Source organism: Pinus tabuliformis, chromosome 8, assembly GCF_031772625.1.
Source record: "Pinus tabuliformis cultivar Carrire ecotype Pingquan chromosome 8, CPIR1, whole genome shotgun sequence".
NCBI lineage: Eukaryota > Viridiplantae > Streptophyta > Pinopsida > Pinales > Pinaceae > Pinus > Pinus tabuliformis.
In genome coordinates this window covers 900,874,999-900,887,629 of record NC_142294.1, presented here as the reverse complement: position 1 = coordinate 900,887,629, position 12,631 = coordinate 900,874,999, and positions in this window count along the sequence as shown.

The following is a 12,631-nucleotide window of genomic DNA, read 5'->3' as shown; positions in this document are numbered from 1 at the left end:
TCTTTGAGCAGCTTCGCGATTCTCACGAATGTTTTTCAGCTCCATGATCATCTATTGGTTCTCAAGCTGTTTGTTTCTTTGCTCCAGGTACTTCATGTTCCATTTGGACCTCTCCAAGTCAAGGGATAAGGACTCAATCACTGACTGCTGCTCCTGGATGATCTCTGTAAGCTCCACATTTGTTGGTTCTGCATCTGTCTCATCATCCTGGAGGAGAACAAACTCGGTCTCTTGCTCACCTGATGGCCTTTCCTCCTGCACTGGCTCCTTACCCTTACCCTGCTCCTATGATGCTGATGTCGGAAGCGAGGCCCTTTCCACCCTGGGTGGAGATAACACTCGCTTTGCTACTGCAAATAAGGGTCTACTGCCTCTCTGATAGGTGATGTATACTGGCATAGTAGCAGTCTCATGTCACTCATACTGATGAGATGGGCTCCCTATCTCATGCTCTGCTTCTGAAACCACTTGTGGAGCACTGAAGAAGTCACAAGGGATGAAGTCCTCCCAAGCAATACCATGCAATCCCAATTTATGGTCCACCAAAATCTGGATAAGGGCAAAGTGATACACATTGTTGAGCTGCTGTCGAGGGGTATTGTGCTACATGAAATTTCTCATCCTCTCTATGTTCCCGCAAATGAAAAATGGGAGGTTCATCATCTGCAGCCTGGTAAAGTGCATGAGCAACCTAATGTGATAGGCATAAAGGTGAGAAAACCTCCCCTCGCAACTGAAGTACTTCATGATCAATTTCATGAACAGGGCATACTCATATTTCAAAAATCTGAATGGAAAAACTCTCGTGAGGTGGCTCAAACAACTGTCTTTGATGTAAGGCTCATAATGATGCCTCTCTAACTTCTTCTTCTTGTGCCACTGCTCTCCAATGTTTGGTATGCCTGTTGCCACTGATATGGTTTCTGGTGTCAATGTGAAAGTGACCCCAACCAAGATAGACTGTCCTCCATGTAGGTGAAGTGCAAAAAAGACGGGCCAACTCATGATGAACTATGATATTTGCCACCCTCTGACAAAATTCAAAACATGCTAAGTGCTGGAAATAAGGCATACCAAGAGGGCATGCCTGCAACTCGGTGAGGGTGTTTGGCTCATCTCTAAGATGTCTGCCACTTCGGTGATGTCTCCTATGGGCCCTTTTTCCTGAAGCTGTATCACTGTGGGTCTCCTACTCATATTCTGATGAAACTTTGGATGCCATTACTGTTGTTTGTACCCTGAGTTTTATGCTGCCATTTGATTCCAATGAAGCTGGTAGTTGCTCTGACAATCTTTCAAATTTGATGAGCATCCACAAAATGTTTAGGTAGATTATTTGGTTTCTGTGCCTTATATCCCTGTACGCCGCGCGCAATGCCTAGTGCACCGCGCGCTTTGAGTGCACCACGCCAGTGGCGGATTTACACAGTGGACGAGCTCTGAGTGCACCACACCCAATGAGTGCACCGTGCTCCTTCATGTGTGCGCTGCGCGCTCTGAGATTACCCTAATTTGCTCCAAATTGCTTTACTTTTCAACCCTTCGACCTTGCACCTTTCTTACACCGCCTTGCTTGCACAATGAGCTAGTCTTATGGTGATTTTAAGTTGACCAAATAGTGGAGGAATAGGGAGAGGGTTTGGTAGTGATTTAGGGTGGGGTTTTAGGAAAAATGATCAAGGGGAGATGGGAAAAATTATAGGTGAGGGGAAAAGGTGAGTGGAGTGAAACCTTGGCACTAACAACACATTTTAGCAACCCTAGCCATCATTTTCTTATTGATGTCTTATGGTTGACCTTATGCATTTTGGTGACATTCAAAGATCTCCACAAACACCATATCATTGATAAAATTTGATGAACAGGTGATGTCGTAAGCCTTACCTCTCGATTTGATAGCCTTCACCAAAATTTGGAGTGGTTTGGCAATGTTTCTCGGCCCTTGGTCTGTGTGCGCCGCGCACAATTCCCAGTGCGTTGTGCACTCAGTATGCACCGTGCCTGTGTAAACTTTCAACTGCAGGCTGGCTGCGTGTGCGCCGCGCCCGGTGAGTGCGCCGTGCTCCTGGGTATGTGCGTCACGCCCTCTAAAACCTGCTCCCACTCACTCAAACGCTCCAATCTCACACTCACACCTTTGCAATGTCTTCTCCAAGTCGCACAATGCCTTTGATTTGGGTAAAAACATGTATATATAGCCTTGGAAGAGATGGGTTTAATTTTTGCTTCCTTGAAAACCTATTTTTCTAATGTTGTGTTTTGTACTTTTTCACTGACTTTATAACACACTGATTTTCACTTTCCCTTTGACATTTTGGCTCAAATGATGAAATTTTCAGCACATATTTGCAGGGACTGTATGATAGAGCATTTGGCCATGGAAACCATGATTGCATCTAAAAATTCAACTGGCAATTTTTTGGAAAATTTTGTCATAAATGACCTTGTTTGACTTTTCTTCAAAACAGAGTTTTGAAGAAGAGTCGAAGTCTATCCACGTGACAATGAAGCTCTCTGAACCATAGCTGTGTAAGGGCCTCCCTCTGGCCTGCATGGCTTTACTGGACATGTTTCAAAGACCAAATTGATGAATTCCTAGACCCAAACATAGAAAATGACTTTGTCCTGTAAAGGACCAGACCTTGACTGTCATGGACTTTGGTGATTATTGGCAAAAGACCTGAGCCAGCAGGAGCCAGACATGAGGGGAAATGATTAGCATGACTTTCTCCGTCATATCATGGCATGCCCCTAGTGAAATGCAGCTGAGTGAATGGAGCGGGACACCTAAAATTGAAATGCACAAAGAGTTTTGATCTCTGACGGAGGGCTGACCAGATCGACTCTAACATTGGCTCCAATGGGGGATGGTAGCTCCTTGGAGGTGCCAAGAACAACAGATCTCTGGAGGAGCTAGACAGTGCCTTTTGTCCATTGGTCTATGGAGTCATCATTTCGATAAATAGCATAGGACTCTAACTTATTTATGAAACTGAAATGACCAAGAAATTGACTCAAACGTGACATTGAAATAACTCAAAAACTAACTTTACAGACTGAAACCAAACTGAAATAAAAATGGTATTTACAATGATAGTGGAAGCAGTGTTACTAAATCAGTAGTGGTACCGCTTGAGCAGCCAACCATTGATCGGCCCTCCAGGACAATCTTCCCCGTTCATTTCCTTCAGAAGAAAGGCATTTTGACCCCTATATGCTGCAATCTTGAAAGGACCTTTCCAAAGATTTTCGAACTTTCCGTGCTTGCCTTTCTCTTCATTCCTTGCATCCCACTTCAGCACCACATCATCCAATTGAAATTTATCTGCTTTTTCTTTTTTGTCATAGATTTTCTTTATTTTCTCCTGCAATTTGGATGTGTTATTGAAAACTTCTTCTCTTGTTTGCTGCAAGTGGATCATTTGATTCAACCTTCTCTGCATGGGATCTTCGTCACTGCCGGACTCCTAATGAAGTCTGACCATCAGGGCAGCAAGAGGGGTGGGGAACACTGTGTCAACTCCATAAACAAGCTCAAACGGTGACATACCAATGGACTTTTTCTGACTGATCCGATCTTCCCAAAGCGCATGGACCAACCTCTTATTCCAGCTCTTTTTAGATGATGTTGACCAATGATTTATTCAAAGATTCCACCAATCCATTGCCTTGCGGATGATAGGTAGTTGAATGACCCAAAATTATGTGATATTTATGAGAAAATTCTACCATCCTTTTCAATTTGAAAGCTGCTGCATTATCGGTGATTAATTTGTTTGAACAACCAAAGCGAGACAAGATGTTATTTTTGAGAAATGAAATGATAACCGTGTCTGTAGCTTGTCTGGTAGGAGCTGCCTCAATCCATTTTGTGAAATAGTCTGTCGCTGTAAGGATCCATCTATGCTATCTGGAAGAGGCGGGATGAATTTCTCCAATGAAATCCAACCCCCACTGCTAGAAGGGAGTGCTCACCTCAATAGGCTTAAGTGGCAAAGGCTGTAATTTCTGTTTTCCTTCGAAAATATGACATTTATGACAGCGCTTGACCATCTTATACACATCAGCAAACAAAGTAGGCTAGCAGTACCCTGCTCTCAAAATTTTGTTCGCTGTTGACTTCACAAAAAGGTGACCACCACACTCTCCTCCGTGGAAATCCTCCATGACTTTCTTTGCCTCCTCTTGCACCAAACAATTTAACAAAATGCCACTGGAATCTTTCCCATACAACGCAGAATTGAAAATACAAAACTTGGTAGCCTTCAATTTGAGTGTTCTCGCTTTGTTTCTAGTCATGCCGGGCGGTGGTGACAGATTTTTCAGCACATATATTATATCTGAATACCATGGGGACAAAGCAAACATTTCAGATACCTGAACGGATGATATTTCCTCATTCTCATCAGACATGGCAGCGATCAGATTTATGTCCAAGGCATGCAAGTTTGATTCGGCCATTAGCTTCGCCAACCCCTGTCCTTTGACCAGCTTTGTGGGCTTTATTTCCACATCATATTCCAGCAAGGCTGCAATCCATTTGCCTCTTCTCCCTTCCGGATCAGTCTGCACTAAAACATCCTTTACAGCAGTATTAGGAACATAGGCCAGAATGTGAGAATGTAGGATATATACCCGGAAATCCTTCAATGCCTTCACGAATGCCAGGGTTTGCTTCTCAATGATGTTGTACTTTAAAGATGCATCCCTTATAGCCTTGCTGAAGAATGCAATGGGTCTTTCATGATCATCTCTCTTCTGCAATAATACCGCTGCCATAGTGTGCTCAGAAGCAAATGAAAACAATATGAAATCCTGAGTGTAGTCCAGGCTGACTAGAACTGGAGCTGAAGAAAGGGCCAATTTGACCAAGTTGAAAGATTTTACAGCCTCCTCTATCCATTTCACCTAGCTGTCCTTCTTAAGCATGTTGGTCATTTCTCTTAAGTGTTCTGCAAGATTAGGCACAAAGCGACGCAGAAAATTCATCTTACCATTGAATGATTGTATCTCTCTTTTGTTCCTAGGCAGATCAATTCGCTGAATTGCTTGCACACGTGCTGGGTCTATACGAATGCCATCCTTTGAAATGATGTTCCCAAGTAATTTTCCTTCCTCCATAGCGAACAAGCTCTTCTTAGGATTCAGCGATATACCATATTTCCTGCACTTTTGAAAGAAAATTTTTAGGTGATGCATGTGCTCTTCATCAGATTTGGAAAATACCGTCAAATCATCCAGATACACCACCAAAAACACATCCTTCTCATTTGCAAAAGCCAAGTCCATTGCTCGCTGAAATGTGGCACCTGCATTCTTTAAACCGAAGGGCATTTTGGTGTAGTGAAAGGTTCCCCATGGAGTGGTGAATGCTGTCTTGTCGCTATCATCTTCATGGACAGAAATTTGGTTATATCGGGAATAACCATCAAGCAGTGACATACGAGATGCCCCCACTACTCACTGAAGTATATGGTCCATCTTGGGCAGTGGATAGTTTTCCTTCAATGAGACTTTATTTAGATTTCTGAAATCAATGCATAGGTGGATCTCAGCAGTCTTCTTAAGTACAGGCACTAAGTTAGATATCCAATATGAAAATCTGATGGGCACAATGATACCTGACTTGTACAACCTGTTTACCTCCTTTTCGATAGATGGCAGCAACTTTGGATTTATCCTTCTCAGCTTTTGTCTAAATGGTTTTTGATTGGGCTTGATGGGTATTGTGTGCTGAATAATATTTGTATCATAGGTCTTTAAATCAAAATAGTCCCAAGCAAACACATTTGCAAATGAAGCCATCAAACTGATGTATTTGTCATTGATCTTTGGCGGTAATGCTTTGGACAATTTTACCAAGTTTGGATTGGCAGCTGTACCGATGTTGACTTTTTCTACACCCTTCTCTATTGGCTGCAATGTTGGCTTGCGGTCTACATCATCCTGATCAAAAAGTTCCTTTAGACGTATCAAGCCTTTAGGAATGATGTTATTCTTCAGCTGCAATACGTCCATTTCATTGATCTGCACTTCATCTGTACCATTCGCTTTGCCCTCATCGTTTTCTACATCAATTGAGGTTTCTTTGAACTTGCCTTTGTTTAGCAGAAAATCCTTAATCTCCTCATCATCTTGAAACACTTGCCAATATCGCTGATTTTCTGGAATGGTTGGACGATGCTTGACATGGATTTCAAATTTATTGTTGGAGTTCATGGGGATCTTCAAACTGCTTGCTGCCTTGGCAAGAGCATCAACAATACTATTTTGTATACGAGGCACACATGTCAAGGTGTATTCTAAAAATAACTTCAAGATGTCTAAAACTGCATTACGATAGGCCCGCATCCTAGGATGTTTTTCTTGATACTCACCTCTATCTTGTTTTATTACCAAGTCGGAGTCACCATATACCGAAATCCTTTTTGCATTCAACTTTCTAAGAATCTTCAGGCCAGCAATCAGAGCTTCATACTCAGCTTCATTGTTTGAACACTCAAAGGCCAACTTGTAAGAGCAAACCCTCACACTGTTAGGCACTTTGTTTGTGGCAGAGAAAGGACTGTGTACCCAAATTCCAATTCCAGCACCATCATTTCCTACTGCTCCATCGAAATCCATGGTCCACAAGCCTTCTTCCTCCTCTTGTAAGTGCTGGAAATCTGTTTGTCGTGCCTTGTCTACTTGCTGTCCATTACTTTCAGCTGATTTCCCAACATTTTCCTGCTTCTCTTGTCTTTATTTCTTCAAAATTTCTCTGAAATTTTCTGTTATTTCTGGAATGTCAGCTGCTTCTACTATCTGACTATCTATATAATTTAAACTATCTGAAAACAAAACAAAAGACTCTAAATCTATATGTACATAGTTAATAGGATGATTTATAGGTTTCTCCTTATTGGTGATCATATATTTCATTTTCTGTTCCCGATATAACTTCCTCATTTGTCCAAACACCAGGATTGTTGCATAGGAGAAATCCAGCTGTAGTGTCCCTTTCAATTTCGCTACCCAAGACATGGAAAGAAGCATGCCAAACCTTGGAGGAATATCTGCTACCACCACATCCATCAAAACATTTTTCATAGGAAGCTGATCCAAACTCACAACTAAGTCTTTGATGAGTCCTATACATCTTACTCTGTTGGAATTGAATGAATAAAGATAATGATATTGTCGGGTGATGTCCAGACCAATCTTATCCATGATAGCCTTGGGCATGAGAATGTGAGAAGCTCCGGAATCGAACATGGCATTGTGTAACACAAAATCATGCAATCGTAAACTGATATAGAAGGGTGGCACATCGCTATTAGGAGACTCACCATTCGATGCTGGTCCAAAAATCATTTCAGGCTGATCATATTCTACATTTACCATGTCGGACATTGGGTCCAAATTCAACATTTTAGAAATCTGTCCTCTATAACTGTTGTTCTTCATTATTTCAGTCAAGGGGATGGATACCTTTAACTTAGAAATCTCATTCTCTAAGCTAAAAGTGGGAGTCTTTTCTACCTCTTTGACTGGGATCTCTTTCCTTTCCTTTTCTTTTGATGTGGCTTGTTGCTGTGATTGTTCTGCTGATTTTGATTTGCTGCTCTCCAGACCAACCGCCTCCTTTCCTTTTCTTTGTGTAGCTGATGAATCATTTTTTGTTGTTTCAACCTCCTTCTTTTTCTGAATTGGTTTGGCTGGCACATCTCTGTTTCTAAGTGAATATCATTGCTATTGTGCAGACAAAGCATTCATATATCCCCTTTGATATTCTTCTGATTCTTCTTCCAACACAGTGTCGCTAGCTAGAATAAAATCAGTGTCTTGGTGTGCAGCTGAATTCACTGCACATTCTTCCTCTTCGGTAATGTAAGTAGGCATCTCATCTGGAGTAAAGAGGTGGTTTTCTTCGCCTATTACATTCCCGTCCTCATCTGACTCTGGTCCATGCACAAAATTCTGCTGCAAAGGTGTTTGTACTGGCTGTTGTGCTGTCTGCTCTTGAGTTCGCTGATCTCTCTGTCTTATTCTATATTGTGGCTGTTGCTGGCCACAAAAGTTAGGATTCCTAACTTGTGCCTCTGGCTTGTCAAGTTTTACCCTTTCACAGTGGTTTTCTTCTCTGCTTTCGCTCTAGCTCTTTTGGAGAGTAGATTTGCTTCAATGCTGACCGCAATTTTCTACATGTCTTCCATTGTGGCCGGTTCTCTCTCTCTTAATTGGTACGCCATGTCAGCATCAAAACCATCTAGAAACTTCATCATTGCTAGTCCCACAGGTGGCTTTAGATGATCTGGAATTTCGTTATAGACTGCATTAAATCTAACACAATAGTCTTGGACCACCTCATAATGCGTTTGGTTTGATTTGTTCATATTCAACCAGAATTTGAAGGGAATTCTTTTTCACTTCCCACCGGTTCAAAAATTGTCTTTGTAGTTTAGCCAAGATAGTGATACTTGATGATGGCAAACCTCTGAACCAATTCCTCACATCACCTGCAAATGTTTGTACAAAGAGCCTCATTGCCACGTTCTCTGCATCAATCTCATGAAGTTCATAGAAGTCTACCATTTTGTCTACATGTTGCTGAGCAGTAATGCTGTTAGGAGTTCCATCAAAACACGGGATTTTACTTTGATAATCCGTTGGCATATCATCTAGAATTTGGGGTAGAATAAGGGGTGCAAAACAGGCAGCCATCATTCTCGGTGGATTTGGCCTTGGAGGTGTTGGAGGAGTGTGCATAGTTTGCAAGGGGCTTGCAATTGGAGTTTGGGGCTGTGTTGCAATGTAATTATCAATTAACCTATTAGCTCTTTCTGTTTCGAGGTCTACAAGAAATTGCGGATTGGGGACAGTATAATCAACAGCCCTTTCGGATTTAGACTCAAACAATGATATCTCAAACCGTTCATCAAACTCAAGTTCTTCAAGATACTCAAAAATGTCGGGACATGAATGGGATTTGAACACGGGAGTTATGGTGCTTTCTTAACGAAGGAGTCTTGGGATCAAATTGGGGTTTTAATAAATATGAGGAGGATCTGGGTCTGGATTGGCTCTCGTATATCATCTAGAACCCAGTGTGCTATTGAGAAAAATCACAGGACACAACCAACTTACTCAGCCTTTCCAATCCTAAGCTCATCATCCGGAAGCTTAGAATTATTATGAAACAAGGGGATTTGATTTCAACTTTTCCCCAGTGGAGTCGCCACTATGTTAGCACCTAAATCTGCCTTAGGCTAAAGGAAGGCAAAAATTAGGGTAACCACAAACCACGCTCAGTCTGGTAGCTAGCCCTACCAGAGCAGGAGAGGGCTCTCTCCAAGTCACGCTCACTGAATACATAATTGAAAATGGTTTGAGATTACTTACAATGAAATATGTACCTTATGCTAGTAAGTGAATAGGGATTCTGGAAAAAAATTTCATGAATGACCGCGCTTCTGGGATGGTATGGGACTGGCGCTCAGCAAAGAACAGAGAATTTAATACAAAGGCACAGGTTATTCTGTGAGGCAAGGTAGGCCTAAAATGTAACAATTTAGTTTGAGGTAATGCAACATGAATAGATTGCTGAAGAAAGTGAAAAGGGCTTAGTTACATGAATCCTTTTCAACAGAAGAATAACACTGAACATGAAATTTTCCCACAGGCAGAGAAATAAAAATGAATTCTACCTAATCTCACTCAGAAAATTTCACTGGAAATGAACATGAATTGAATTATGAAACATAACGAAATACGTATGAAAACATAAGAGACACATTTTCTACACTCACAACCACAAGAATCTCATGAAATAGAGCCGCTGCCTTTCATTAATTCTCTGTCAAAAATACACAGTGAAGAAACAAAGTTTCTTTCCCACAGTCTCCCAGAAGTTACAAGCCAACCAACCCTTTGCAAATAACTTGCATACAATTTATAGAATGTGTGAGGAAGAGATAGAACGCCCAAGGGTTGGGGAATTACTCGAATTAGTACAAAATGGAGATGGAGAGCCAACCATCAGCTACAGGTGCAGCGCTACAAACATGACATTTGGCTTGGGGTGACCGTTTGCCTTCCTTCGCCATTTGGATAGAAGCCTATCTGGAGAAAAAACTCTTTAAATTCCTTCTTTGGTTCTAAAAATCTGAAGAGTAGGTGATCGGGCCCACTTGGAGAAGTCGCGAACCGAAATTTCGCGAAATGGAAGCAAATTGGCGATTTTTCCCTCTGTGCGCTGCGCCATTTTTCTGTGTGTCGCGCTACTTTGGGGCCTGTTTTGGGGCACTTGAAGGTATCCAAAATGTGCCCAAGTGGTCTTTCTAGAACGCCTGTCATGTCTACTTCCTAACCCAACTAGAATTTTCAAATTTGGTGCTTATTTTCCCCTGCAAATCTCCATTCTCCCAAGACTGCTTTCTGTGTGTCAAAAAAGTGGCAGAGAGGCCATTTTTGGGTGTTTTTTGACCTTTAGGAGACCCAGATCTTGCCAAAATCTCTTGCCTGGACACCAGTAGTCGTAATTTTCCATGTTGAATCCAAATCTACAAGCCATTCCTCATTTGGAGCTCTAGAATTTAGCGTCGCGCCAGTGGCGCGGCGCACAGGGAGAAAATCCCTGTTTTTTACCCAAAAAATTACCAAGTGACCAAAATTGCCCGAAAGTTTTTGAAATTTGGGCTTGAGGATCTCTATGGGGTGTTATGATGGGCTAAGGAAGCCTCAGCCAAGATTCGAAGCTGATCTTGCTCTTTTTCCCTTTTTTCTCTTCTTGTTGCTTTCCTCAATTTTGCGTTCAAGTTCCTTATCCGGGCCTGTGTACTCATGTTTCGCACCCTGTAACGGAAAGCCATATGTCTCAGTAGAGCAAGGCGCTGGCTGAATTCGTCTAGTAGCCTCTCGAAATGCATGTTGACCCTCTCAAGGTTGGCCTCCTAATCTTCATTGATTGCTTGCTCCAAAGATGTGAGCGCAACCCTTCTTCTTTGAGCAGCTTGGTGATGCTCACGAATGTTTTGCAGCTCCATGATCGTCTGTTGGTCCTCAAGCTGTTTGTTTCTCTACTCCAGGTACTTCATGTTCCATTTGGCCCTCTCCAAGTCAAGGGATAAGGACTCAATCACTGACTGCTGCTCCTGGATGATCTCTGTAAGCTCCACATTTGTTGGTTCTGCATCTGTCTCATCATCCTGGAGGAGAACAAACTCGGTCTCTCGCTCACTTGATGGACCTTTCTCCTGCACTGGCTCCTTACCCTTACCCTACTCCTGTGATGCTGATGTCGGAAGCTAGGCCCCTTCCACCCTAGGTGGAGATAACACTCGCTTTGCTGCTGCAAATAAGGGTCTATTGCCTCTCTGATAGGTGATGTATATTGGCATAGTAGCAGTCTCATGTCGCTCATACTGATGATATGGGCCCCATATCTCATGCTCTACCTCTGAAACCACCTGTGGAGAGTTGAAGAAGTCACGGGAGATGAAGTCCTCCCAAGCAATACCATGCAATCCCAATTGATGGTCCACCAAAATCCGAATAAGGGCAAAGTGATACACACTATTGAGCTGTTGTTGAGGGGTCTTGTGCTGCATGAAATTTCTCATCCTCTCTATGTTCCCACAGATGAAAAATGGGAGGTTCATCATCCGCACCCTGGTAAAGTGCATGAGCAACCTAATGTGATAGGCATAAAGGCGAGAAAACCTCCCCTCGGAACTGAAGTACTTCATGATCAATTTCATGAGCGGGGCATACTCATCTTTCAAAAATCTGAATGGAAAAACTCTTGTGAGGTGGCTCAAATAGTTGTCTTTAATGTAAGGCTCATAATGATGCCTCTCTACCTTCTTCTTCTTGTGCCACTACTCTCCAATGTTTGGTATACCTGTTGCCACTGATATGGTTTCAGGTGTCAATGTGAAAGTGACCCCAGCCAAGATAGACTGTCTTCCATGTACGTGAAGTGCAAAAAGATGGGCCAACTCATGATGAACTCTGATATTTGCCACCCTCTGACAAAATTCAAAACATGCTAAGTGCTGGAAACAAGACATAGCAAGAGGGCATGCTTGCAACTCGGTGAGGGTGTTTGGCTCATCTCTAAGATGTCTGCCACTCCGGTGATGTCTCCTGTGGGCCCCTTTTCCTGAAGCTGTATCACTGTGGGTCTCCTCCTCATATTCTGATGAAACTTCAGATGCCATTACTACTGTTGTACCTTGAGTTTTATGCTGCCCTTTGATTCCAATGAAGCTGGTAGTTGCTCTGAAAATCTTTCAAATTTGATGAGCATCCACAAAATTTTTAGGCTGATTATTTGGTTTCTAGGCTTTATATCCCTGTGCGTCGCGCGCAATGCACAGTGCGTAGCGCGCTCTGAGTGCGCCACGCCAGTGGAGGATTTACATAGTGGACGGGCTCTGAGTGTGTCGTGCCTAATGAGTGCACCGCACTCCTTCGTGTGTGCGCCGCGCGCTCTGAGATTACCCTAAATTTCTCCAAATTGCTTCACTTTTCGACCCTTCGACCTTGCACCTTTCTTACACCACCTTGCTTGCACAATGAGCTAGTCTTATGGTGATTTTGAGTTGACCAAAAAGTGGAGGAATAGGGAGAGGTTTTGGTAGTGATTTAG